Source organism: Triticum aestivum, chromosome 5A (assembly GCF_018294505.1).
Source record: "Triticum aestivum cultivar Chinese Spring chromosome 5A, IWGSC CS RefSeq v2.1, whole genome shotgun sequence".
Classification (NCBI taxonomy): domain Eukaryota; kingdom Viridiplantae; phylum Streptophyta; class Magnoliopsida; order Poales; family Poaceae; genus Triticum; species Triticum aestivum.
Genome location: NC_057806.1, coordinates 210652210 through 210677032, shown reverse-complemented (window position 1 = coordinate 210677032; position 24823 = coordinate 210652210).

Here is a 24823-nt window from a genome sequence, read left to right as displayed (position 1 = left end):
GATCTGTCAAGTGATGAAGATCTAGCAGATGACGCTCTTGAGCAACTCATCAAGAGCAAAGAAGAAGCAGAAATCTTCAATGATCTGCCTCTCTTTGATGTGACCATCATCCACAACTTCATTGACGAGTGGTTTGACACGCCAAACATCAGCTTTGAAGATCTGCAGCTACCAATTGGCCTCAGTGTCGCCTTCCAAGGCGCCATTGCTTCAGAACTCGCTATTGCCCAGCGCATTGTTGAACTGAAGCAAAAGATTGACTATGAAAAGGCTCAGTTCAAGAAGCATATGGCCAAGCTCAGCGTGCAGGAAGTGAAGAACTTCAAGAGTATGATGCACGAGCTCAAGGAAGCCTTTGTAAAGAAACATGCAGAAGCTCAGGGTTCGCGTGAGCGCATGAAGACTCTGGCTGACAGATGTGTGCAAGCCTACAATGAGGCTGAGAAGCGCAAGGCCCTTGGGCGTCCTGGCATCGACCCCAGGATGGCCGCAAAGAAGAAGAAGAAGCCTGCTACGGCTGAACCTGACGCACCAAGGCAGGAAGCAGTTCCTATTGTCTTCACCACTAAAATGACTGGCTCGAAGCCAAAAAGCCGGTCAACAGCTTCAGAGCTCAAGAAGACAAGGACTACTGAGGCTGAAGCCAGAAAGAGGAAACATTCTGAAGCCTCTCCAACTGCCCCCTCCAGGAAGAAGAGGAAGACCAAGAAAGATCGGGCAGCTCCCACAGAGCCCTTGATAGTTGAACCCATTTCTATGGTCTATCCTGAAGCTGAACGCCATGAACGCCAACTGACTATCCATGAACCTGCTTCCACAGAGGCTCATGAAGCTGAAGACTTTCCAACAGCTAATCCCATCACTGCTGAAGACATTGGTCAACATGACAATGTAGAAGATGGTGCAGTCCTTCCTCAGAACTGCGAACTCATCAGCATTGGTCGTCCACTGATGCCAATTGCACAGGATGCTTCATGGGCAGATCGCCCATAAGAGGAAGAATACTATGAGGCCCAACCCACTCCAACTCCACAGGCGTCGCCCGCATTGCGCAGGCTTTGCAAAGGTCCAAGGCCTCAAGTCTCTGCTGAAGACAATCCGACTGCATCAGTCGCGGAAGATGAAGTCCCACAAGTTGCCACTCCACTGTCCCACCAAGAAGCAGTTCTCAAGGAGAACGTGCTTGAAAATCTTGCGGCTGCCACAACCACCAATGAAGCTAATGTGGAGCCCTCCCCAACGGAAGAAGAAGACAGCGAAGCCACTGATCCCGTCACTTTTGTTCCTGAGTCTACTGCCGGTCCACAGTTCGACTATCATGTTGAGCACAGGCCTCAGGTACAGAAGCCAATCCCAAGATTGCCAAGGTTCCCAGGTCCTGCATCAGCACCTGGCTCCTTCAATATCAATGGCTTCAGGGCAGACAACACATTCTTCGATAGCTCCAGGAACCCCTACTCAAGGGAAAGGATATCATCTGATCGGTTCTGGAGCTATCCTCAGCGAAGCTATTACTCATGCATTCTTTACAACCAAGGTCGCATCTTCCCACACAAGCGCCTTGACATTGAAGCCATAGCTGGTCTGCCCTGTCTGGAAGAAGCTTTGGATTGCTTCAAGGAAGTTGGACTGCTGCCGTTCGTTACTGACCAAGAGCATTGGAATGAAGAGCTGCTGCTCCAATTCTATGCCACACTTCACATCCGCGGGTACAGCAGAGATCCGAAGACTTGGGTCCTGGAGTGGATGACCGGAAATGTTCATCACGAAGCCAATGCATTTGACATCATTGAGCTCACTGGTTTGCCCACTCCTGGCGATCTCTACGAGCATGGCTGTCAGCTGCATAGTGAAGCTATTGAGAGCATCTTTAAGAGGCCGGAACCTGATATGAGTCAGATGCTCAGCATGATGAAGCCATTGCCCCAAGATGCTGCTTATCCAACAGAGTTCTTCGTTGAAGACCTTGAGTATCTGCCAAGAACCATCTATCACATCATCAGGCGAACTCTCTGGCCCATCAAAGGGCACTCTCCAAATGCCAAGCTTGAGGGTGCAATGAAGACTTTGGTCTTCTATATTCTTCATGGAAAATGCTTCAATGCACAGGACTTATTCATCCGCCAACTTGCTGCATCGGGCTCTGATCTGTTTGGCTTGAAGTTCTACGCCCCATGGGTAATGCGGCTAATTAAACTTCACTCCGATATCTCATATCAGCCATCTGCTCGCAATCATAGGATTTTTCTGCCTGATGTGGATATCTCTACTGAAGCCATCTATCCTGAGCCTGCAAAGGAACCTCTAAGTCTTCAGAATGCAGAGCATCAGAGTTTCTCACAGAACATTGAAGGAGTTGAAGCAGTCACTCGGGTGTATCCTTTGGCTGGCACTACACGTGCACCACACCCTGCGTCTACTGAAGCCACTGATAGTACAACTGCTCCAAGACCCAAGAAGCGCACTCGTGTTCTCAACGACCGAGAGCTTCTTGTGGCTCTTCATCAGAAACAGGATAGGCATCATGACTGGCTGAAGCGTCAGATGAAAAGCCTCTTGGTGGAAGTTAATCGCATTCGCAATCTTGCCACCAAGAATGCTTTCGTTGCCCATGAAACCTGTCGCCGTACATGGAAAGGGCTAACGATGATGTGTTCTGAAGATGATCTCCAAGAGGATGGCTTCACTGAGCGATTCAAGTTTGACTCCACACCTCCTCGAAGAGCTGTGCTGCTAGGAACTCCATCCCTTGAAGACTCTGAGTTCTCTTCATCTGCTGCAACAGTGACTGCCAGAGTTATCGAGGATGAAGATGATGCTACTTCACCACCACCTCCTTCAGCACGCGTCAACTCTGCTCCAAGCTCTTCAGCACCGCCAAACACCACCAACGACCCTGCTACTTCACCTACTCCGCATGGGAACGAGTAGATGCTCTATGTCTTCAAACCTTTTTGGTCCTTACTGACAAAAGGGGGAGAAGCATATGAGGTTGATAGTCTTCAAGCGGGTCCATATGGGCGGGTGCTTTATATTTTGCTTCGTGCTTACAACTCTCGTTTTGCTACATTTGGTTCTTTGAGTTGTAACACTTAAACTCGATGGTCGTCTGCTACTTATCTGCCACTTTGTTTTGCGATGATAAATTCCGCATGTGCGACGATAAATTCCGCACTTAGATCATTCTGCAGACGTCCATTTTCCATTATGCATGTCATTATCTTCATATACTTTCACATGCATAGTGGATTGTCATCATAAGTTGAAGTGGATCTCCACAAGTACAACCTGCCATGTGCATTTGCATTCCAAAAGCAAATTACTTATATGCACATCTTCAGGGGGAGCCCTTGCAACTTATGAAGACAATTCCTTATCCTTTACAATTTCACAGATTATATTCCCCGTTGAAAACTTCAACTAGTTTGTCATCAATCACCAAAAAGGGGGAGATTGTAAGTGCATCTAGTGCCACCCCTAGTTGGTTTTGGAGTATTGACGACAAACCTAGTTGAGGGACTAATGTGTTTGTGAGAATTGCAGGATAACACAGGTAGAAGTCCCTCATTGATTCGGTTTTCCTACCAGAGATGACCCCTAAAAATGTATGAAGACATTGAAGTCAAAGGTGGTATATGAAGATATTCACATTGAAGACTATGACAAGAGAAGACACCACATGAAGCCTATGGAGCTCGAAGACTTAGATCTTTCGTAGTTCTTTTTCTTTTGTGTTGAGTCATAGGAACCACCGTACTGTTAAGTGGGGTCCAAGAGAACCAGTCAGAATGACTGAAGTGATGCCTAACCAAAAACCTATGTCTTCGAGTGAAGACTATGAGAGCGAATCTTGTCCAGAGTCGGACAAGTCAGCTTTGCTTGTAGCCCAAGTAAAGTTGCCGTGTGAGTTTGAAATCTGACCGTTGGAACACGTGTCAGTTCCTTAGTGACCCAGGGTCATTTCGGACAAATCAGGTCGGGTTGCCAAGTGGCTATAAATAGCCCACCCCCACAACCATAAACGGTTGGCTGCTCAGATTGAGAGTACGGCTTTTGTCGTTTGAGAGCAACCCACCTCGAAGCCTTTGAGAGAGAATTCCTTGCGAGGATAAAGCCCTAACCACCCAGAGCCAGAGAGAATTGGTCATCACTTAAGTCTTCTTGTCTGTGTGATCTGAAGACTTATTACACTTGAGGACTGTGCATCCTCCAGCCGGTCAGGCGTCGCGTTCTGAGCATCCAAGAGACATTGTGGATTGCCGGTGAACGAAGTCTGTGAAGGTTTGGGAGTCTACCTTGAAGACTTACCAGAGTGATTGGGCGAGGTCTGTGTGACCTTAGCTCAAGGGGAATACGGTGAGGACTGGGTGTCCTGAGCTGCATGTTCAGGACTGGGTGTCCGGGACTGTGTGTCCTAAGGTTTAAATACCTAGCTGCCCCAACCAGACGTACAATTGTCACAGCAACTGGAACTGTTCCAACAAATCATTGTCTTCAACGAGTCACTGGTTTCATCTTCCCTTCCCTTTACTTACTGTTGCTCCTTGTGAAGTCATTGTATGTTCGCACTATCTTTTGTCTTCACTGAGTGACTGCATGCTCTGTATGGCTTCATACTATCTTCCTACCTGATCCTTACTACATTGCTGCTATTAAGTCACTGTGCTTTCACTTCATTGAATACTTGACTATGGCTTGTCTAGTGTAGTCTACCTTCCGCTGCATGGTAATAGGTTTATTTCTATCGTTTGTCTTCATAACTTCCACGTTTTGAAGACTTCCATAAAATCGCCTATTCACCCCCCTCTAGTCGATATAACGCACTTTCAAGGAGGAACGTCCGCCAAACACAGGGAAGTCCCCCCCAGGTTAAAATGGTGAACGTGATATACGTTACCCATATTCCCAAGAGGGAGCGCAAACGTGCGCTCAGGGACGTCTATGCGATAGAGCTAGTCGCCCCAAAATTCAACCCATTGTTGTCCTGCCCGATCACTTTCGATCGCAGGGACCATCCGACCAATATCGTTCATGGCGGTTCCGTCGCACTGGTCCTCGACCCAATCATTGATGGATTCCACCTCACGCAAGTCCTCATGGACGATGGCAGCAGCCTCAACCTGCTCTTTCAGGATACAGTCCGCAAAATGGGCATCGATCCATCAAGGATCAAACCCACAAAAACTACCTTTAAAGGAGTAATACCAGGTGTAGAGGCCCGTTGCATGGGTTCAATCACATTGGAAGTTGTCTTCGGATCTTCGGACAACTTCCGAAGCGAAGAATTGATCTTCGACATCATCCCCTCCCACAGTGGCTATCACGCACTGCTCGAACAAACTGCATTTGCTCGATTCAATGTGGTGCCACATTATGCTTATCTCAAACTTAAGATGCCCGAACCACGCGGTGTCATAATAGTCAACAGAAACATAGAGCGCTCCCTCCGTACTAAGGAGCACAATGCGGCCCTAGCAGTAGAAGTACAGAGCGGCCTTATCAAGCAGAACATTAATTCAGCAGCCAAGATCTCGGACACTATCAAACGAGTCCGGACTACTCTGCAGTAGAACAGTCCAGCCCGTTAGGAGCTCGACTAGCAATTTGGCCTCCGTCTTAGTCCTGACCAACTGGCGGGGTACATACTGCGCGTACATAACTATGCACTCAAAATACCATGGGCATAGACGGAGGTGTAACTTGATTGTGGTGCATCATACGGCTCACACACATAATTTTCCTTTTCCTTTTTTACCATTTTTGTTCTCTTTTTCAGAAGCCCCTCCGACGTCCGAAGCATCGTTCCTTTCGAAGGATAGATACACCAAGGCAGCAAGCAGTACAGACGTGTCGGGGAATCTCTAGAAGTTCTTGACGATCGTTCTACCTGTTTTCGGCACCCGCACGCAGCTCCCCCTTGGTCTTGGCATGTTAAATAGCTAGGTTGCTTATCGCTCTATTTGTACATATACGCTTTGACATATTAATCAAATTACAATGGAAATAGTTTACGGCCCAACTTACGTGGCACTAGCTTACTACTTCATTTTATCATTCTTATCGATTGCACCCGTACACTTTGGTATGATTTGATTCACCAGGGGCTTCATTGTGCCCCATACTATGGGAACAAAGTCCGAACACTTTTTAAAGTACAGTTCGGCACCCCGAATTTTAGCAGTATATGCATCGGCTCTGAATCATGTCTTTGGTCAATAGTTGGGTTCCCGGCTCCTGTACTTGCTACCTTACGTTCCGTCCTATCGGCTAGGGTGGTAAAGGGAGAACTACTGCGATTGTATTTCTAGTATATCCGAGCAAACACCTCAGTTGAGAAAGCCGAAATTGACTGTCATGATACAACGAGAGCTGGTCAGCTATTCGGAGGTTACAAATCTTTTGTGATTTTTTCCGCTTATGCGACGAATCGGCCTCTGCACGATCAGGTCTCTACAACACTCTAGTCCGGATTAAATACTAACTAGGGGTTGCGCCTACATTTCTATTGTCAAACTCCTAAGGCTAAGTGAGAGTGCTAAAGCCAAATAGTCCGATTGCCTAGTTCGCTGTGCTAAACACCTCCTTCAAGGACCAAACTATTGGATCAAGAATGTTTAGATTTATCCTGAACACCCCCATACTACCTATGTGGGGGCTGAATCCAACAACTGGCCAACTCTCAGATTTAACAAAACGATCGCACAGGAGGTAAAATTTTGAAACAACAAACATTATATTACATAAAGACTATGTTTTACAATACAAGAAGGGATAACATGGATGAATTCATTCAGAGATAATGTCTTTTGAACATTGACCCTCTACAATGCGGGATCCCTTCAGGACATCCTCAAAATACCGCTCGGGCGTGCGGTTCTCCTTGCCCGTGGGCGGTCCCTCGGTGGAGAGCTTGACGGCGTCCATCTTCGCCCACTGCACCTTGACACGAGGGAAGGCCATCCGCACACCTTCAATGCAGATCGACTGCTTGATGGCATCAAGCCGAGGACAGGCATTGACTAGCCGCTTCACGAGCCCGAAGTAGCTGCTGGGTATGGCTTCGGCAGGCCACAAACGGATTATCAAATACTTCATGGCCAGTTTGGCCACCCTATGCAGTTCGGTTAGCTGTTTCAGCTGATTGCTAAGGGGCACCGGATGCTCTGGCGCTAGGTATTGCGACCGGAACACCTTCTATGTCGAGCTCTCCTCTTCGGCTCGAAAGAATTCTGAAGTGTCGGCAGCACTGCACGGCAGATCCGCAAACGCCCCTGGAGAACTCCAAATCCGGGTCAGTAAGACGAACCTTTTCTTCACATACTTGATCTGCATAATAAAGGCCTTACCCATCGTGATTTTCTGGCCTCCTGGATTTCCTAGAGGGCGCCCTGGGCTTCAACCCGAGCATTGTGTGTGCTTTGACGAGCCATGGCAAGTTCGGACTCTTGATCCGCAACATTGTGCTCCAAGGACTCGCATTTATTCATGGTGTCCTGGAGCTCCTACTGGACCTCACCAGCCCTGGCCTTGTGTTTCTCGCGAGCGGCTTGTTCCTTTGTCACTCTCTCCTGGGCTTCGCCCAGCGCCTTCTTGTGGGTCTCCATCTCAGTCGCCGCTCCTGCAAAATATCATAGCACTATGGTCAACACAAATCATTCATAATTACTAAACCTAAACAAGGTCATTGGATACCTTCATGGTCCTCCAGCAATTTCTTCACACGGCCGAGCTCTTCCTCGGTATGCTCCAGACTCTGCTTTAGTCTAGAGACCTCAGCAGCATGAGAGGTCGCAGCCATCAAAGACGCTTGCTTATTCACTTAGACACGTATGGTTAGTCTCCTGCGAAAATTACTTGATCCTCTATCCGGCTTTTCTTTTCGAACATCGGACAGCGTATTAGGGGCTACTGTCTATACTACGGCATTCCTTTTGCATAAATTGCGTTTCATACCTCAAAGCCTATCAGAAGGCTTGTGCAGGCTTCGGTCAGCCCGCACTTCACGGACCGTACCCATGAGGGTACGGTGTTCCTCAACAGTGGAAGCGCTTCACAGCGCCTCTTGTAGAGTATCCGGTGCCTTTGGATGGACAGAGGTCACCGGTGGAATTGTATTCGGAGGAGGCTGTTTGCTATATTCCAGAGCCGTATAGGTCTACGAAATCGTATTCGGCTAGGGGCCGGATTGGATATGGCCCCCATCGCCAGTCTCCATGGGGATTTTCTCCCCCAAGTGTCCGGCGGCTGAGGGTTCACCTTCTGGCGCCGCCCTGACGGCCTCCTATGTCTCTCCTTGGCCTGGGGAGGTCCTTCGGGACAGCATCTCGATGTTATCCATGGCCTTGGGAGAAGAGGCAGCCGGAAGGGACCCGCTGTCCATCACCTTCGGATCCAACGAATCCCCTGAACATGAGAATCGCTCGAGGTCGTAACGAGCCGGACTTCAGGACATGATTCAACATGTTAAAACCATGAAGTAAATGAGCTGGATATGTGCGCGCATATTTGAGTACTCACAATTCAGGCAGGGGCTTGACCCTGGGGCGCCACTCGGAGCTGGTGTCGATGTCCCACGCGGAGTTGTCCGCGAGGGAAATCTCCCCCTTTTTGGACGCCTCTGCCTCCTCGTCGTCCTCGGTGTGGGAGGAATGGGTCTCGGCGTCTTCGGACGTCACGTCTGAAGTTCCCTTACGGCAGAGACCACTCCCGGTCTCCTTGGCCTTCTTCTTGGCCTTCTTCTCCGGTGCTTGGTAGGGCACTGGAACTAGCATCTTCATCAGAAGAGGGATTGCTGGGTTTTCAGGCAGCGGAGCCGGACACTGGATCCGCTCGGCCTTATTTGTGTAGCCCTAAAAAAATGAATGGGGAAGCTTAGATGTCTTCCTTGAGTATGCAACTAAAGGATACACCTTGAAATACGGAAAACTTACCGCACTAGCGGGATGGGCCAGGTCGTGCCCGCAGTCCTCGGTCGTCGTCGGCTACATCTCGTTAGCCTTAAAGAGCACCCTCCAGATGTCTTTGTGTGCAGTGCCAAAGAACTGTTGTAGGGTCTGGTGCTTCGCCGGATCGAACTCCCACAAATGGCAAGTCCGACTTTGGCACGGAAGGATCCGGCGAGCAAGTATCACCTGGATCACATTGACAAGCTTGACGTTCTTGTCCACCATGCTCCTGATGTTCGTCTGAAGCACCGTCAGCTCGTCCTAGGATGACCAGTCCAGGCCCTTCTCTAGCCAGGAGGTGAGCCGCATCAGAGCGCCGGACTGGAATTCAGGAGCCGCAGCCCAGGTGGTGTTGCGAGGCTCTGTGACGTAGAACCATTGCTGTTGACACCCTTTGACGGTCTCCACGAAGGTACCTTTGGGCCATGTGACATTGGGCAGCTTGCTCAACATGGCGCCTCCGCACTCTGCGTGTTGACTGCCCACCACCTTCTGCTTCACATTGAAGATCTAACCACAATCTGAAGTGGGGTGTGATGCAGAGGAAGGCCTCGCACACGACAATGAATGCCGAGATGTTGAGGAAGGAATTGGGGGCCAGATCGTGCAAATCCAGCCCGTAGTAGAACATGATTCCGTGGACGAATGGGTGGAGAGGGAATCCCAATCCATGGACGAAGTGGGGGATGAATACCACCCTCTCATGGGGCTCCGGGGTGGGGATGAGCTGCCCCGTTGCTAGAAGCCGGTGGGCGATTTCCTTGGCCAAGTACCCGGCCCCCCGGAGCTTGCACTGGAAAAAAAATACACTTCCGCGATGATACGTGTTTGTCACAGTAGGTCGCATTTTCTGTCATGCATGTACATCCAAGACGATTTTATGACAGAATCAAGATAGTCATACCTGTGTTGTCGTAGAAGTGTTCCATGACATTACCAAAATTATCATCATGGAAGTGTCCACTTCCATGACGATAAATCCCGCGTCACAGAAGTGCTTTCGTCAAGGGTGACCGACACATGGCATCCACCGTAATGGAACGCCATTAAGCTATCGGGTCGGGTTTTGGATCCGATAACCCGTTAACAGCCCCGACCAATGGGGATTTTCCACGTGTAAAATCACCATTGGCTAGAGGAAACACGTGTCGGCTCATTGTTGGGACAGATGTCATCCACTCATTGGACAGAAGGCGCCTATGATACATCGACACGTGGCACGGCCCAACAGAGGCCCATTCCTGTGAAAAGGCCGGCCCATTCAACTTGGTCAACAGGTGGCGGGCCGGCCCATGTAAAGCCTGTTAACGGCATGTTCGCATATAGCCCATTTACAGCCCGCTAACCCAAGGCCCGTTACGCCCTATATGAATTAGGCCTAGTAGCGTCATTTGGGCCACCTAATATGATTCCAGCCCGTTTTCACTTCTGGCCCATTTATCCCCATGACGTCTTTCGACCCATATGAGGCCCTATGTAACTCTTTGCTTATTAATGGCTCGTGGTGAAACTGGCCCGTAATGAACAGTGTATCACTTTACACCTATTAACGACCCGTGGTGAAACTGGCCCGTAATGAACAGCGTATCACTTTGTACCCATTAATGGCCTGTTATTCCGTTGGGACGTTTCCAGCCCATGTTATCTTTCGACCTTCTCAGAGCCCATTTATTCTTGGGCTCATTTCCAGCATTCGTTTACTTACGGCCCGTTACTGTCATTTTCTACTTGTGGGCCAAATTCAGCCCGTGTTACAGTTGGCCCGTTTGTGGTCTGTTAATACATTGGGCCGTTTTCATAGCGTCATCAAATACAGCCTATTAACGATGGCCCATTATGGTCGGCCCATGAACGAACGATTCCAACTCTAGCCTGTTTACGGCCATAATGCGGTCTGTTTGGCCCATGTTTGGCCAATTGATCATACGGCCCGTATAAGGCCCATTGATGATACGGCTCGCAGAAGGCCCATTGTTTCTACGGCCCGTAGAAGGCCCATTGTTTTTACGGCCCGTAGAACGCCCATTATTTCTACGGCCAGTAGGAGGCCCAGTGTCACTACAGTAAATATTAGCCCATGGTTATTATGGCCTAGTTTTAAAAAATAGGTTGTTGCAGCCACTAGCTAACCGCGGAAAAAGAACTGCAATAACTACAAGCAAACAAATAAACAAGACAACAAGGAAATAAATAAGCAAGCAACTAATGCTAGGCTATCACGGCTATTACACATATTACATCCACTAGGCATCAAAGTTTGCCACCAGTGCAAATATAGGGAACAAAGCAGCATATCATATACACTGGTTGTCAAAGTTGGCGACTAGCACAAATAAACGCCGGAGCAAAACAAATCCAGAACTAAAACCACTTCAGAAGATCTCAAGAAACAATATCCTGGGTACCCATAATGCTGGCAATATGCTTAGCAAGCTTATTAACTTTCTCTTGTTTGGCGCTAAAATCCTCCAGCGCTTGCTGTTGCACCAGAAAATATGCATCTGAATTCCGCAGGGACTTCGTCAGTCCTTCAGCTTCCTGTCGCAGCACATCTGATCGATGTCTTTCAACTTGAAGTTGAGACTCAAGAAGATGAACTGATTCAGGCAGCGAGTTCGAAGAGCTTGTGCCAGCAGTAGTGGCCAGTAACCCGAACACTACATCAAGACATGACTTTTGGGTTCCCTCACTGTCGTCAAGATAGTTTTTATCAGCTTTCTTGGAGACCAACAAGGATGTCTCACTATCTTGAACCTTATCTGCATTACCTCCTTTACCATTGGATAACACGGTATTGTTCTCCAATATTTTGTCCGCATTCTAAAAGAGAAACAAGCAGACACATCACATGTTTACCATGTTGTATTTGAAACTCATTTTGGTAAATGAGTTTAGTAGTAAAGTGGACAGGATAATAGCATGAAACAAACATATATCTATGTACCATGGTCACTTTATGGTCTATATCATTCTAGTTTTTGTTGCCAAATCAAGATAGAGTCACAGTTCAAATAATATTTGTTCAAGACAAAGCAAAATAGACAGAATATAAGTGTGGGTAACTATAGAGCAATAACTACACTTGTAATGTGCATGACATGAGACATAACTGTTTATTCAATTGAAACTGAAATCAAAATAGAGCAGGTTACAACAGCAAACCAGTTAAAGAAACGGGTTTAAAACATACCTGTTGCGCCATTGGAGTTTCAATTCCATCCTTCAAATTTGAAAATAGTTGGTATGAGTAAATACAGTAGTGCAAGAGCAAAGGAGTATGAACCATAGCTACAGAACCTGACCTGAGAACAAATCTTCTTCTCCTTTAAGCGTTGAGTTGGGATTTGGAGTGGTTGTCCTCGTGCTTTGGGCACTGCAGTTCCCTTACTAACTGCTCGTGTTTGGGTCCTCTGTGGTGGAGACGGTGTTGTGTCAACTGGAACTGGGTTACTATCTGTCGGGGTTAGGGTTAGAAGGGGTGTAGCTGGTGCTCTGTCCAACTGGGTAGGGGTACAATCTATGAGAGTCTGGTTATGTGTGGTGGATCTGGTCCTTGGGCAAGTACAACCGTGGTTCTATCTGCATCAACTGGTAGCACTATCTTTTCTGAAGACTGTGTTGTTACTCCCTTAGATACTGCCATCACACTCTCCAATTCAAATGGCTGATAAACAAGAAAAGTAATTGAAAGTATAGACATTGTATGATAGACAGGTGCAATGGATAGTGGGGAATAAAAGAGAGCATGAAATAATTCATATTTATGTTGTCTAACCAAACATGATAGCATGACACAATTTCACATATAGGATGGCTAACTAAACAGGATAGCATGACACAATTTCACATTATGATGGTGTCAGGACCCCGATTCCAAGTCACATTGATCTAGCCGGTAACACCTCATATCACGTTGCGGCCTCACGCACGGTATCCCCACTGGTGTCGCCTTACCATGGCCCGGGACCGTTTGCGCCTTTTGGCTCACGTATATGATAGTGTCGCTAGCATCCATATGACAGTGAACCCGGGCCTACATGGCTAGTCGTGAACCCAAAGCGGCAAAGACCTATGGGGACAGGCATACATGAATCACATCGAGCATGTCGGTCAGCAGCGTGTGAATCCGGGCTATAGCACTGGGCTAACAGGACTCCGGGGAACCCGGGCTGTAGTAGGCTAGGCAGGACTCCGGAAGTCACTGCGTGACATTTCCCCGAAGGGACAAACATAGGAACGAAGTGAAACACATGCCGGCCAGTCAAGTGTCCTGAGCAGTAGTGCTGGGCTAGCAAGACTCCGGTGAACCGGGCTGTAGCGGACTACTATGGCTCAAGGAGCACTAGACTACATTTCCCCATAAGAGAGGGTGCCAAGGATAAATAACTAGATTGTCGGATCCCACACATAACAAGCATTTCAATCATACACACAATCTGCTCGATATGTGTAAATACAACATGGCATCACAACAAAACTCTACAACTCAAGTACTTTATTCAAAGGCTCCGGAGAGCCATACATAACATGTTCATACAGGTAGGGGTCACAAGACCTGACACTCAAGTCATACAAGCATACAAGCACATGCGGAAGCAAATAAGTCTGAGTACAGACACTAGAAAGAAAGAAGGCTTGTCGAAGCCTGTCTATCTACATAGGCCCCTCCATGGCCAGAATCACCACCTGGGTGGCAAGTTACTCATCGATGTCGAGGTCTACATAAAACCCATCGGAGGGGGCGGTGTTGTCGTCTAAAAATAGTAATTAAAGCAACATGAGTACAAAGGTACTCAGCAAGTCTTACAACAGATCCTACTACACATGCTCATTCTCAAGAAGGTGGTGGAGTTATTGCAGCAAGCCAGCTTTGACTCTTGGCTAAGCTATCCTACGAGACACCACTAGTAAAATAGTTTTCGCACACGATTCCACTAATCACCAACAATATACTCCACCGGGGATCCTCCCTCATCATCCTACGAGAGGGCCATCCTCGGTACTCACACTTATCTTGAGTCTTTTAGTAGAAACCATTAACTTGTCTATGAACTGTATAGGCAACCAAGTAGTCCTTTACCACGGATGAGTTTTATACCCTGCAGGGGTGTACTTCATCACACATGTTTCCACCACTTAGCGTCTGCAGACGACATGTGCTCGACAGACTTCAAGCGAAAACCAACATTGGTGTAGACCACGACCTGACTAACCACACAAGTCTCTAGTCCAGGTTTATCGCCTATTCGGGTTCCATCCACAAGGAAATCCAGCCAGGGTGTCCTCAACGGCCCGAAACGATGTGTGTAGGGTTCCCGAGACACCAAACGGGTGACTCGGTACACCATGCCACAGTGTATCTACCGCATCATAGCCCACCCCTGGGGTCAGCGCTACGCACAGCCGCCAACACATAACCTATTAAACACCAAAAACTAGTTGCAACTCCTGGACAGAGGACGAGAGGGATCAGTAAGTCGAGCGGGGTCGTGTTTCAGGACCCAATGTGTGGTAGTAGCTTAATCTTAAATCATGCATACATATCTCAGTTCTTAGGGATGACCTCAATGAAACAACCCACCATGTACTCCTACATGGCCTCTCATCGATACCTTTACCAAATCATGTTCAACACATCCCTCACATTACCGACGTAATCATTTCACTCTATCCCATCACCCAGATGAACCAGACCTGACACAACTCGAAGCATAGTGGCATAGCAAGGTAGGAAACACATACATGGCTCAATCAACTCCTACACATGCTAGTGGGTTTCATCTAGTTACTGTGGCAATGCCAGGTCATGCAGAGGATAAGGGTTCAACTACCGCATCACACAGCAGTTTGAAACGTTGTTGTCTTAATGCAGTAAATGAGAGCAGAAGCGAGAACATGGGATTGTATCGATATGATCAATGGGGCTGCTTGCCTGATGGAGTAGTAGTAGGGTACTACCCTTCAGCTGGATACTCGGAAATATCCTCGGAGGCAGAACCTACCACGAAAGACACCACATAATACAATCATCACATGGCAATATGCAACAATATGATGCATGCTATGACATGGCAATATGAGGTGTCCTGCCTAATGCAATGTGAAACAAGTTGAATTGGGTCCATTTGAATCAAAGATTCAAATGGAAGCTTATGTTCTTAAGCATTATAAGTGTATTAGCTTGTTTCACCTAAACAACAAGGTTAAAGTGTTTTGTCATGCATGAAACCATTACAGATAGAAATATTGAATTTTTCTGATCAAATTTCATATATAAATCTTTTCAATCCGAGTTATAGATTATTTTCTATGATTTTTAGAAGTTTTGGTTATTTTCTGGAATTTCCTATATAAGAATAAATCCAGAAAAGGATTTACTGCGTCAGCCTGGCGTTAGTGTGACGTCAGCGGTTCATAGGCGCCAGCCCAGGTCAAACCTGACCGATGGGCCCCAACTGTCAGTGAAACAACTAACTAACAGAGTTAGTTAGTGTTTCGTTAGCACTAACCTAGGTTAGTTAGGCCCTGGGCCCACATGTCAGTGAGTCAATCTATTAACTAAAGTAATTAGCGTGAACTAAACTAATTCTAAAGTAGACAGGGGCATGGCCCACGTGTCAGTGACTCAGGGGAGCTCAACCTAGGCCCACACGGGGTCAAACAGGGTCAAACTCGCCGGCGTTTAGCCGCCGGCGAGGCCAGACACGGCGGAGCAACGAGGGTTTCATCCACAAGGAGCCGTTTGGCGTGCAGAGCACAGCTACAGGACGTGGACGCTCGTCCGCATCCAACCGTGGTGGTGGCGCGGCTGGGGAGTGGCCGGAGTGGCGCCGATGACGAGCTCGGCAGCGGCCGAAGCTCGGGTGCAGGTGGGGATGGTGCTGCGGTGTTCAAATGAGCGCGACGAGGTGCTACGGGGGCTCTACGCGATGCGGGGAGCACGTTGGGCGCATGCCCGGGACAAAATGGTCACCGGAGCATCGCCGGTGACGAGCGCGGGTGGTGGCGCGTGCGGGTGAGTAGGGTGCAGTCGCTATGGTGCACGAGGGGGAGAACGGAGAGGGGGAGAAGGGTCAGTGGCTGACTGCGAGTGCAGGGGAGCAAACGGCGAGCTCGGGGAAGAGCTGGAGCGGCGGGGACGGCGAAGGGGATCTCCGGTGGCCGGAGTTGCGGAAGACGGGGTCGGGGCGATTCCAGAGTGGGCGAGCGCTCGGGGCTCGGCCTGCTCGACGTAGTCGATGATGGCGGAGCTCGTGGACATGAAGGTGCGGCGCGAGGATCATGGAGGGCGCGGCTACGGTGACGGTGCGGCGGCAGGGGCGTCGGCCATGGTGGGAGAGGGCGAGGGAGAGGTGTTGGGGGTGAATGGAGGGGTCTGCGGGGTTGGTGCGACGACGTGGAGGTCGTCGAGACGTCCAGGGGCGCGGGCGGCAAGGAGGTGGTGCCGTGGCAAGCTCAGGCGCGCTAGCGCTCATCTCTCTGTCTGCCTGCCTGGCGAGAGGAAGCAGCTGACTGGCCATGGGCCAGCACAGTGCTGGGCCGCCAAGTGGGCCGGCTGGGGGGTTTAGCCAGGTTAGTCCCTTTCTCTCTCTTTTTCTATTTTCTATTTATTCTGTTTCGTGTTTTGAAATAGTAAAAATACTATTTCATTTAGAAAAACCCTGAAAATAATCAGAGGCACATTTGAAAATATTCTCAACAGCCTAAAATTACTTTCAGGATTATTTGGGCATTTAAAAATATTTATAGGATTTAAATTGCCCAAATGCAATTAGTAATGGATTAATCCATTGACCTTATGATGTCCTAGAAAAATGTGCACCATTTTTGTCAAAGGTTTTAACCCAAAACAAAAAGGGTGGACTTTTTAGAAGGGCATTTCAGGTTCATTGAAAAAGTTTTTAGTAAACCCTAATTGTTCCAGGGGGGTGCTGGGGGTTTTGTCATCCCCATTTCAGTTTTCTGGGAAATTAAACATGATGCAACACTCTAATGCATGAACTAGTTAGGGTGTAACAGATGGCTAACTAAAAAAGATGGAAAAACATAGTTCAAAATATGAGACTATGTAAACAGGATGACATGACATAACTATATAATGTGTTTATTAAATAGGTTGGCATGCCATAATTCACATACATTCACGGATAGAATGCCATAATTCAAAATATGATGACTGTAAACACTAAACAGGATGAGATGATATAACTATATGATGTCTTTATTAAATGGGTTGCCATGCCATAATTCAGATAGATGATGTGTATGTACTATGTAAACATGATGGCATGATATAATTCAAATATATGATTTATATAGTAAGCAAATAAGCAGATGGCAACCCATATATGATGTAAAAACTAAGCAATGCAAGATAACATGCATGACATGGGTAATATAACCCTGCCAAGTTTGAGCATAGACCTCAGGGGGGAAATAGGACTGGTCATCAGTCTCTGAATCCTCCTCTGAGGAGCTCTCTGTAACCAGCAAGATGTCTGCTTCAGCAGGTAGCATTGTTTGCTCTGAATACCTTGTTTTCACTCCAGATACTTCCATCACCGCTTCAAATGGCTGATGCACAGGAAGAGTAGTTGAATATATAAATTTTGTCGACAAATGGAACACGTAATACAAAAAATGGATAGCATGATATAATTCACATATATGATGATTTGCTAAGCAACATGGCATTGCATAATTCACATATATAATGCTTTGCAACAACATAACATTGCATAATTCACATATATAATGTCTTGCAACAAGATGGCAATGCATAATTCACATATATGGTAATTAGACATTGAACATGTGGCATTCACACAAAGCATGTCTAAACTAATCAAATTACATAGCAATGTGATACACCATACGCACGATATGAGCATTATAACCCTGCCAAGTTAGAGCATACACCTCGGGGGGGGGGAGTAGGACTGGTCACTGTCTCTGAATCCTCCTCTGAGGAGCTATCCGTAACCAGCGAGATATGCACTTCGTCAGATAGCATAGTCTGCTCTGAAGACCTTGTTTTCACTCCAGAATTTGCCATCACCGTGTCAAATGGCTGATGCACACGAAGAGTAGTTGAATGTACTAACATTGTTGACAAATGTAATATGTAACGAAAAAAAGGATGGCCTGATATAATTTACATATAAGATGACTGACCAAGAAGGATGGCATTGCAAAATTCACATATATGATGCCTGGCTAAACAAGATGGCATTGCATAATTCACATAAATGACGAATAAACTAAACAGATGGCATTCGCACAAAGGATGTCTAAGCTAAGCAGATGACATATTTGATGTATAAAGTAAGCAATGCAAGACACCATATGCATGATATAACCAACATCAGCATGCCAACTTAGAGTGAAGACCTCAGGGGGTAAATAGGAGTTGTCTTCTCCTTCTGAATCCCTCTCAGAACAGATATCTTCCTCTCGATTACAATCCGAAATGCGTGGAGGGGGGCTGCCTTTGTGCCTACCATGGAGCGACGTCTGCATGAAATTTTATTGCCACGCAAGGCTCGTCTCTTTTGCTCTACATGTTCAGTTCCATTGTTTACAATAACTGTCATGCATAGGAATAAAACATAGTGAGATTATGAAAGGAGTGCATGAAGAAATCCTGAGTGATGGTAGCAACCTGTGGATAGACCCAAAACCAATAATAGCAGGCAGATAATGGCTTCAGTTAAAAAATACAGATAATGGCTTCTTTACTGTTTGTTTCCTGCCCAACATGAAACTCATAGTAGACACCGGAGATTAACCAGATAGTAGATAGATACTATTGATGGCGGCCCCGATATGTACCCCACAACCATTTAAAAACTCAAGTTTGACCATAAGTTTGGAGTTGACTCAGAGTCTAATCGGTGAACAGGACGATAAAGTAGCATTTAATATTAAGCGATGCATAACGTAAGAAGACACGAAAGAGTGCGACCTCTCTTGCGGACACGTGTAGTCCTCGAGGTCATCTGCTCGGTTGATGATGGTAATGCAGTTTTCATGGCTGCCAGCGACGGGGAAGAAGATCTGAGGCGGCGAAAGACAGTCTGGAGGCCGGATCCCTACTGTCCTCGACCCTTCTGTCGTTGGAGCAGCTGAGCTGGGGTGGACGACGGCGCAGCAGGAGCGGGACAAACCACGCAAGGTTCTCTTTGATAACTATCTGCAACAGAATTAATTCTGTAAGGGCTCGTTTGAATTGGAGGATTCCAACAATGCAGGGATAGGAAATAGACAGGAATAAGATAGGAATGCACGTGCAAAACACAAAATTTAAAAACATAGGATTTCTGCCAATCTAGGTGTTTGATTCACAACAATTGGAAGATCACAGGATGCAAAGAAGCATTGCGAGATCAAGTCAAACGACAAGAAAATGTACTGTTATAATGCTATTATGCTACTATCTCTTAGTCTTGTGCTTCATGAGTAGGAATTTGAAAAGGAGGACAAGTGAAAATTAAAATTCCTACATTTTTTCTTTCAAGGAGACACTAAAGGAACAAATCTGTGTGCTCAGTGGAGAATATATATAACATGTAGAGTAAAAAAGAGATGCAACAAGTGTACAACCTCTTTGGCAAAGCCATGTCGATCTCAATGTGATTGGGTTGGCCGGTGAGGATGCTCCGGCTGACTTTGCTGTCGGAGGAGGGTAAGAAGATCTTAGGCGCCTGGAGATGGAGCCCGAGGTACTGCTCCGCTGTGATGGAGGGTTTTGTCGTTGGAGCAGCTCCGGTGAGTTGTACGACGCCGAGGCTGAAGCAGGACAAGAGAGACAATGAACAACATTAACCTTAGTGCAATTCTAATAGCATCTCCAATACATGACGTAAAATACATAACCACAAAGTGCTATATGTAAAATACATCAGCCGCTCATCTCTGAACTTAACTGTAGAAACTGAACTTAACTGTCAAAACTGAACTTAACTGTCGAAACTGAACTTAACTGTCGAAACTGAATTTTGTTGTCGAAACTGAATTTTACTATCGAAATTGAACGCACTAGCAAGGTGAGGCTACACGTCGGTCGACTGACTTTTTCATCACTAGTCAGTCGATTTTGCAGCCGTTGGATACAAAATAAAGGGCCTGCGGTTCATCTTCAACCTCCACCCCCTGAGCCGCCAGCCACCACCAGCCAAACAGCAACCCCCCGCCGCCTGCGGCCGGTGATGCGCTGCCTCGCCCGCCCCGAAAACACTCCCCACTGTCGGTCCGCCGCCGCCCCGGCCATCCCTCTAGCCCCCCCCCATGCCGAGTTTTTTCTTCGGCGATCCCTACGCCATCGCCCCACTAATGCCCCGCCACCACCGACGACCACCGCCCCCATCCTGAACCCTAAGATAGATAGTGGGGTACCTCTCCGGCGAGCCCCACCCCCTACTGCGGCTGGTACTTCCTTCATCCCGGCAAGCCCCCCACCCCCTGAAAATCGACTAACCCAAAAGTCAATTTAGTCTACTTAAGTGTAGCTAAATCGGGGCAGCATTGCAAGCAAGAGCAAGAGCGAGAGCAGCAGCGCGAGCAAGAGCAATAGCAAGAGCAGACCAGGCAGGGGACCAAGAACAAGAGCAGAGCAGCAGCGCGAGCGAGAGCTAAAGCAGCAGCAGCTCCTACTAATGTGGACGTCGCCCCGAGGAAGCAATGTCGTGGAGGACGTGGCCGGCGACGCCACCGAGGATGGAGCCGCGCCGTGTCGGCTCAGGACCGAGCGCCGGCAGCACCGTGAGATCGAATCAAGAAGAAAATGCGGTGATTAGTGTACAACCTCTTTGGTGGTGCCGATTAGGCCGCAGCTTCATCCGAGGAAACGATGATGATGATGCTCTTCGGTGGTGCAGCTGAAGACAGTGGTGTGGGAATGGAGGTGCCGCGAAAGACGAGGGGAACGTCGTGGCATCTCCTTGGAGGTGGAGGACGGGGTGGCTAAACCAACGAGACGATGAGATCGACGACGGATGCTCATCCGGTATGGTGGATGAGGGACGTCGAGGTGTTGCTGTGGACGACGTCGTTGGGGAAGAGGCTCCGGCTGGGTGGCGGACGGAGCAAGGTGTGGGGTTTCGTCGCGGGTTTTCACGGCCTTGTTGTACGAATGGGTGGGCAGATGGGATGGCAGTGGGGAACCATGGCTTAGAGACGCGCTTGTCCAAAATGTGGGGTAAGTTACGAAAGTACCCCCACCAATTTGAGGCGGTTCTTTCGGTTCAGGGGTACCACGGGCATTTCGTTGTCGGGATTTCACAGGAGGTGGGAGTTTTCGCGCGCGTTGTAATTTCGGAATAGCAAGGTGCGAGTTGAGATGGAGGGAGTTGTCGGAGCACAATGAGACAAAGATATATCTTAAATATTTCGGGCCAACAAGGCGCGGGTTGAAATTTCCGGACAAGCCTAACGTGTACTGTACCAAATCAATGTGCACTAAAAATGTCATTCAAAACTTTGAATTCATGTTATGTTCAATTAAAATATTTCGCTACGTGTATAATGCATCCAACCTACTACTCAAATGAACGTTTTAGTGCATACCAAATGTATATACTACCGCTTCAATATGAACTAAATTTGAATTCGTTTCTCTATTTGAATAAGATCTACAATAATGATTGTTGTGAAGTCAAAGCATTTAATTCGTTTCTCTGTTTTAATAAGATCTACAATCATCATTATTGTCAAGTTAAACCATTGTTTGTGTATTATCTTCACAGCACACCACATGATTAGTCTTGAGTTACATATGAACTATCTGTACTGTATGAACTCGAACTAGATTTTTTGAATCCACTTTATTTTGATTTCAAGTCACATTACATTTCTAGCTCTAGCTAGATCTTCATAATCTAAACCATGTCTCATATTTATAATGTGTTTATGAAATTATGTATGGTGCCCCGCCCCCTACACCTACAAGTATTTAGATGTGAGTTGCAAACACCACACATTACCGCAAATTCAAATAAAATGTGAGAATGTTCGATATATAGTATTGTTTAGATTGTTCGATATTTAGTTGTAAGCTGCAAACGCCACACATTATCACAAATTCAAATAAAATGTGAGATTGTTTGATGTATAGTATGGTTTAGATTGTTCGGCATTTAGCTGTGAGTTGCAAACGCCATGCATTATCACATTATGGTATAACATGTGCACAGCACGTGTATCGCCGCTATATTCATGCATTCAATGTTTAAAACACTATGATCTCCTATTCAAATATATGAATCCGCTTTCATATCAAATTATGATCTTTGTTAGTCTCTTACACCCACACAATCCTCTAACCTTTGTAGCTACCACTAACTTTCTCTCGTGCATGCACATGCCCTCCTCGCCCTCCCCCTCCCTCGGCATTCTATACACCGGGCAAATTCTTTTTTTTCTTTAGGCCGTTCTCCCAGAGTCTCCACAACTCCTTTCTGACACACACCGATCGATAAACCTCTCCAGCGATGCCTGCCTACAACATACACACACACCTTCAATCTCCTCCTTTATGTGACCTTGCCTCGTGTCTCTCATACGGTCAGACGCATGTGTAAACTCTCGCCCCTCTTTTCATCGATCTCACAACCGCACACTCCTACCCGTATCTAGCTAGTAGTTGGGCCTCTCGCACCACCTCCTAGCTCAATTATCTCTGTCTATCCGTCTCACTGGGCCTTATTTGCCTCTAACAAATGGACGTACACCGACCGATCTCTCGCTATACATATAGCTAGCTAGGTCCTTATAACTCGTTTTTACCCACACCTCAGTCGATCTACCTCATTAGCTGTGTCTCTCCCTTCCTCTGACAAACAACAATTGATCTACCAATCTAGTTAGGTTTACTTACCAAACACATGGTTCCCCTTCATCATCCATGGATGCGTCCTGACAGATCTATCACGCAGAGGCACACACAGAAACAGATCCCCACTCTTATTGATAACATTGCAGTTCCACCCTTAGTTTGTCTAGTAGGCCTCTCCCACCATCTTCGAGAAGCAACTCCATCACCCATCCAGCACTCTACCCCTCTCCCTCCCTCTCCCTCCCTCTCTCTCTCCTCTCTCTCTCTCTGTCCCATCATATTTCCCGTCCTTCAGTTATGTATGGATGTCGAACGATCTCCCTCAAGACATAGATGGGTCTCGCCTTCTCAACACATATACGAGTCGTTCTACCTCTATAGTTAGGCCTCTGCCTACCCCTCCCCCCACCCCCTCCCCCCACACACACCGATACATCAAGCACTCTAGTCATGTCTCCCTGCCACATAGAAACTTGACATGTGCCCTCTAACGTTCCGGTAGGCCAGTCGCCCTATATCTTTGACTTGCACACACACACAATTTCGATGCCTCTCTTCATCGATCTCGCACCCACCCACTTGATCCTCTCTTCGACTCTATCGATAGCTATGAACCCTCCCTCTCTTCTCGTGGATTTTGCGACCCTCTATGTATGATATGGATAGGCCTCCATTTCTCACACATTGCATGCAAAATTTTGCTTGTGATGTCATCGACACATATTCCCACAAATAATTCACGAAATCAACCCCCACCCCACCCCCACCCCAAAACAAAAAACACTCACGAACGCGGTTTGTATCTCTCACACACACCCACGTAGGTGGGGGATGTGCACGAAGAGAAGAGGTACATGCACGGCGCACGTACTCCCGTCTCTTTCCCAACCACACCCGCACGAGTACACCGTGGAGCTCATTTCTGTACAAAAAAGGCAGCCCATGTGGTAATTTGGCCCGTGTACTGGTTGTCCACTTGATGGAGGGAGGATCGTCTACCACGGGTGAACAAACAAATTGTGACTTGACGTGTTATGTTAAAAAAAGAGGCAAACCATGTGGGGCCTACCTTAGAGGCAAGGTTCTATACACTGGAGTACTTTTGATGTGTCCCGTCAACTCACAAAACGAGGAGAAGCTTGCTTAGTACGCCATCTCCCCCGTTCCTAAATATAAGTCTTTGTAGAGATTTCACCATGAACCACATGCGGATGTATATATATGTGTTTTAAGTGTAGATTCGTTCATTTTGTTCTGTATGTAGTGGAATCTCTGCAAAGACTTATTTACTAGTAATAGCTAGCCCCCACTACTAGGAATTCTCTATCCTCTCCTTGAGCCACATCATCAAAATTGATGTAGCTGTTAGATGAAGTAAATTAGTCCATAATAGCCGTCTGATCTAGACGTTGAGAGGCTCCACACTAAGCCACATGCAAGCATGCAGAAAAACCGTGGCACATGCATGTGAGTGGGTTTTAAATCACATCAACATGTGTGCATGCAAGCATGCACCGGTAACATGCATATAAGTGAGCTTTTAAGTCCCCTTAACATGTCAAAAAGAAAAAATATAATCCCATTATGCAGTAGGAGTTGGCTGATCTTTTTTCCTTACGTGGGATGATCTAAATGATGATGGGAGTTTAGTTAGTTTGGCTACCACATTTGTCATGCGGTTATAGAGTTTTTTTAGTTCTATGAAATAGATAATTTTGCGTAGAGAGATATACCGTTGTTCCGCGGCAACGCGCGGGGACACATGTAGTAATATTTAGGAACGGAGGGAGTACTATGTAAAGAGTTAGGTGTCGCACGGTGATAGTGTGAGGTGGGCCATGTAATCACTGAACCTGCTTGTTTTCACTGCTCTTGTACGCCTCCGCTATAAGAATGGAGAAAATTGTAATCTAGTAGTAGTACCTCCTTTCGCCGAAAGCGTGGGACATCCAACAGTCCAACCACCTCAGTAATAAAGACCAATGAGCCATCAAATCACATAGACCCAGTAGTAACCATCACTCTTGCGCCAGTGAGAGGTCGCATC